Raw genomic sequence first — 6000 nt, 5'->3', positions numbered from 1 at the left:
TAAATTGTAATTCCCACTGAACTGTGATGTCAGTAAATGAACACAGAAGCCCAAAAGTATTTTTCAAAAATAACACTGGAATTTCAAAAGAGGAGCCACCTGTTCATACTTTTTTAATCATGAAGGGCCTATTTCAAGATTAATAGAAGAGAAATTGTAAGAAATGTTAATATTAAATTAATTACATGTAACATTATGTATTACATATTACCTGTAACAATATGTTATTATAATAATAATAATGTATATTATACATTTGGGAAATCCTTGTTCCCAAACACAGCTCCTGGAAGGTTTTTTTTATAACCAATATTATGACCACTTGCTAAAAGTCTAAAGTCTTGCACCTGGGAAGACATAACCCAGGAGCACAGCACAGGCTGGGAGCAGCTCTGTGACCACCTGGCTGTGGAGCAGCTCTGTGCAAAGGGACCTGAGGGTCCTGGGAATGCCAAGCTCAGTGTGAGTGAGTGGTGCTGCTGTGGCACAGAGAGTCAGCACAGCACTGGGCTCCATCAGCCAGGGCATCACCACAGAGACACAGAAGTCATTGTCCCCCCCAGTGCTGTCAGGCCACACCTGGAACATGGTGCTCACACGATGCAAAAGATGTGGACCAGGGGGAGAGGGTCCAGAAAAAGGCCAAAAAGGTGATCCAAGGACTGTAATTTTGTCAAGGAAGGTGTAAATAGATGATCCTCAAGGTCTCTTCCAACGTGGTGTTCTATGATTCTATGAAAAGAGTAATAGCACAAATTAGACACAAGTCTTCACAATTCAAAACATAATTTGCAGATTCAATCAGACATACTGTCAATGGTACACAAAACTGGGCTTGCAAATTAGACTCCTTATGAAAATTTGACTCACTTTAAAATCTATTTGTAGTGTTCTAGCTTGATGAATTTTAGTAGAATGGTGTAGTATTATTTGTTTCTTATATTGAAGGAAAATACCAGTTTCCTCTAAAACTTTTTAATTAAAAGAGAGTAGAAGGTGATCATTTGGTTCAGATTTTAGTTTTTACTTCTCAGTGATCTCAATGAGGTAGAAGATGGATTCTTTAACAAATGAGAACGGCTTCACATACAAAGAAGTGGGATAAGGAAACAAAACCTGACAATTTTAGTTGTAGTTTTCTTTAAAGTTCTTAGATTTAAGTGACCTTGAAACACAAGCAGGGAAAAAGATCATGAACCAGCTTACCATATGCTGGAACTATGCTTGAGCTTCCATTCTATGATACAATGGAGAAAAATGCTTGACTACGACAGGTATCTTTACATTAGAGGCAAAGGTGGGGCTGTGGGTTTTGGTTTTATTCTGTTTTGTTTTAAAAACAGCATCTGACCTTTCTATAAGAAGATGGTCTTTGTGTCTTGATCTTTATGGATGCACTGAGGCTCCTGTTATGCTATAAAAAATACACGTTTGAGAACAAGTTTTTCTTAGTTTAAAACTAAAAATTTTCCCTGAGTACATCAAAGCACTTGACATATGTTGATATCAACTCTTTCAGGTAAAATATTTAACTAACAGGTTAATTATGAAAGCATTAATTATTCTATATTTCTATAAGGCAAACTGTTTCTGTCTGGAAAAGCTTTATAATTCTGACCTAGTGAGGCATTTCTGTCAGGAACTAAAAATTAACATACAAATTCACTGAACCACTAGCGAACTTTGATGTTTAAATTCTTTCTGCTATGAAATGGGATGATTTTTTATTTCATGAGCAATCTTTGATGTTGGCAGTTACACAAATAAATTAGGAAAATCCCAGTGACAGGAGTAGTGTTGATGAATTACCATATTGCACGAATACTTTCTTAAAAGTGCAGATGACTGACTCACTACAAATAAATTTATGGTTCTTGTAAATTCTTGCTAAATTAACCTGTGCAGGTAGGTTGTCTAATCAGTACCCTATAGCCACTGCACAGATATATGGGGAAGTAGTTTTACAGACATGGCTTTTTAGGAAGTGACTTACCACTTCTTTGAAGTGATGATCTCTCTTTCATTCAGTCTGGTATCATATTTTTAAACTCAAATACCAGTTGCAGACAATACAGAGCACAGAAGCAAGACTGTTCAACATTTTTTCTGTTGGGTGATTAAAAGTCATAGCCCAACACCTTGACTTTGGCTCAAACATTTTTATTAAATTGTCTAATATTTATAAGCCTTGAGTTACAGAATCAACTCATCTCATGCTTACTATGAAACACTGCAAAATTTGAGATGACCTACGGTCAAATGCTGTACTGGTGAGAGGAAAGAAAACAGGCCTCTCTTTTCTGGAATTTTCTTCCTAATCAAGGGGAGGGCACGGTTTTAGCTTTTAGGTCATCATAAAAATTTCAGAAAAGCTTATAAGTTAGTAATCAAAGATGTTTCCACTGAGATGATATTAAGAATGAACTGTTCTCACTAATGTACTCCACACACTGGGCTGTTCTTGTGGATCTTTGTTCCTACCACACAGGGAAGCAATAAGCAAATGTTAGTATCTTTTCACTTTCTCAGGAGGGAGCTGAAAGGAAAAAAATACACATACGTTAGAGTTTTAGTTTGGATTCACTTTTGTAGTGCATCTCCTGACCTACCAAGCTTGGGATGGCACCATGGAGTCAACTCTCAGTGCTTAAACTGCCTTTGGGTATTCTTCTAGGATAACGATGATGTGTTGTCTGGAAATAAATTTAAAGGCTGGGGTATTCAGCCCAGGAGGCCAGACAAAAATTACTCTCCTTGAAACATGCATTGTGCAGGCATAAGGTCCTCACACCTGTTCTCTCTTTCTGCATCATATTTTTTAACCATACTAATTATTTTATTGCTTGGGTAGTTATAGCTGATAAATTCCAGGAGTGATGGAATATTAGGGAATATTTTGGGTTGGTTGTTTGGTTTTTATTTCCAGCATTTCAAGTATTTTGTTTCCTGGCCCATACTCAAATAATTTGTCTCAAGTTTTGATTTATGAGGGATTTACAAGAAATACTGGCTTTGGAGACTGTTAAATCTGCTACCCTCACAGCTCATTCCCCTTACCAGGTAATTTTTAACATAGATTTGTTCATGGATGTAGTCTATAGCAACAAGTCAAGGGGTACCACACATAGGAGGAATGTGAAAGTTTCTTAATCAATTGCCAAAATAAGTATGTTCCTCCTTCAGTTTTGAATGAATCATATGGCTTTATCTGGTGGTTCATCCTATTTAACATTATTTTTTTACTCCTAAATTTTAAACAGCCTAAGTTAATGCCTCTTCTCTTTAAATGATCTATTATTGATTTCTTCCCGTCATCCCACAAATGTAAAATCTCAGGCAATGCCTCAGACCAGATTAATTTCTGTACTAGTAAATAAAGTGTCTTGACCTAATTCTGTTATGTCCTGAAGTTAGTTTTATTTTGCAGTATTTCTAGTTTGTTTGTCCCAAAACACTCCTCTAATAAAAACTAAGTCTAATTATATGAGGGAAAATAGTGGAAATAGAGACAATAAGCTGTTTGCCCACTGACATTTAAGAAGTCACTTAAGAATGACACTTTTCAAAGTGAGCATTCTTTGTTATTCTTCAGCTCTTCTTGCATTGCAATGTTATTTCCTCAGCCCTCCCTTACATATCAGTCAAAAATTCCAGTTCAAATTTGATACTTTTTCATTACTCTGTATTAATACCTGAATTGTAGCCTCCTTTCTTGTTCTTTGTGAGAGCCTAGATCTGAATTTCACTTTGTTTGGCACTTTAAAATGTGGTTGGAGTCTCTGGATCTTTCTGAACTATTCACTAACCTAGATTGTTTCTTGAGTTCTATGCTCTGTCCTAAAACACAATATTAAAATACTCTATACTGAAAATAATATTAGAATAGTTAATTTATAAGTTCAGATTCCTTTTTCTTGATGCTGCTCTTCTCTGATCATAATTAACAGTGGTATCTTCAGAGACAAAAATATATTTGAGCTTTTGAAAAACACTTTCTATTTCCATCACAAAAATAATGCAGGTACACATATCACTGCATTCTTTTTAAATATTGCAATAGAAAACTAAAGCAGTTCCTTAATTTATAGAACTTAAAATAGAATAGTTCACTTTCAAAGGAGAAGAAACAAAAATAAAAAGAATGAAGAATGCTAGAAGCAAGTAAACCAACAAACAAAAAAGACCTGTCAACACTTTTGAAGAAATAATTTTTCTGTTTACTATACAAATAGCAACCCATACAATCCTCTTTCATTCTTCAGTAGATAAATTCTAAGTAAAGATGAACCCAATTTATACTAATTAGCTTTTGCCCAAATGATCCTATTGCATAAAAAATAAAAAATGTATTTTGCAATACAACCTTGGTGAGTGGAGAATTATTTAGCAGATTTGTTTACAGTGTATAACCTATCCATATATATATTTATAATTGGATCCAATTTCAGATCTACCTAAAGTCATAAATGCCAACTGGTAAAAAAAAATAGAAGGAGACTAACAACTGATAAGAAGCCACAAAAGTAAATGATGATTACAATAAAAATGAGAAGAATTCAAAGTCATGACTGATCAATTAAAGTATGTATAAAACATGACATAATAGTTATATGCAGATTATTTTAACTAAGAGATTATCCCTGCTTAATAAAATATAGCTCTGAGCATATGGAGTAGAGGCTGTTGACCTGATCAGAATAGTAGCAGTATTTTTACACAAAGTATGACATTTGCAGCTGGACTTGCATCTCAGTGAAGCTCATTGCAAACTCCTTTGGACACAGATGTTAATAAGTATTTAGGGCAAACAGCTCACCTTTGACAGAAAGAGTAGCAACTGAATCAGTGTCTAGTTTTTTGTACTATCTTTCAGTATACTAAAACAAAACTGTTAAGAAAATCTGAAGGAAATGAAAGGACCAAGTCTCCTATTGAATATGTCAGTTCATAAAAGAAATCACAGAAATATGTGTGCTTGGGGAAAGAGTTATCAGGATTATAGACACGATTCTATATATTGATTAAATTTAGAACTTCTGCTGTGATATGCACTTAAAATTGTATCTAATCCTTAGCCCTACTACATAAATCCTATTTGGGATTTAGGAAACTGACATAATTTTACATTCCTCATACAGGGTATCTGTAGCGTATTAGATACAGGTCTCACATTTGAGCTGGTAAAATTCTGAGAACATAAACTCATTTAAAATACCCTAAATTTGAGCAGGCCCTTTCTTCTTGATAGTATATCAAAGCTATTTATACTTTACATAGTTTTGGTTGAATAAGTACCTTCACTGTGTTACTAGGGTCATTCGGGACATACTGGGCCTGCAGTATTTTTAATGCATCTAAACCAAATACATATTGTTTGCATGCAATTTATTTTGGTAGCTCCACACATGAATCCCCAATTACTACTAGTACAAGACATTTTAGGGTCTTCAATTGTCATTTAGCCTTTTGGTCTTTACCTCACTTTAGAGAAAAAGCCTGTTCTCCATAATCAGATTTTCCCCTTCCCCTACCAAACCAGGACTGAACTGAGTCATTCAGGTGTTTCTGAGTAAATGTGGATGTGACACAGAGTGAGATGCCCAGAAATCTCTTCAGAAATCCTGCTCCAGCAGGCCTTTATTTCCCTTCCCTTCCCCCTTTTAATATTTTATCCCCTCTATAAAGCTATAGGGTTTCATTCCTTACTCTTTGAGCTTTCATGGCTACCCTATAAATTCAGAACTACTCTACTCCAGGGAAGAAGCAGAAGACTGATCCTTGGCCAAGGACATTTAAAGAGAATTCTTCAGATTACTCCTTCCCATCAAGAACACAAACTTCCCACAGCTCACTCACGGCTTCCTCTCCATCTCAAATTTTCAGCAAGTCCTCTCAGCAACATTTTCACACTTTGTCTTCATACATCACCACTTTGTTGCACTAACCAGGAACAATTTGTTTTGGATTAACAGAACACTCATCATATGCAGGGCCATGAAT

Source organism: Poecile atricapillus, chromosome 3 (assembly GCF_030490865.1).
Source record: "Poecile atricapillus isolate bPoeAtr1 chromosome 3, bPoeAtr1.hap1, whole genome shotgun sequence".
In the NCBI taxonomy this organism is placed as follows: domain Eukaryota; kingdom Metazoa; phylum Chordata; class Aves; order Passeriformes; family Paridae; genus Poecile; species Poecile atricapillus.
The sequence above is the reverse complement of the archived record's forward strand: the minus strand, read 5'-3'. Positions refer to the sequence as shown.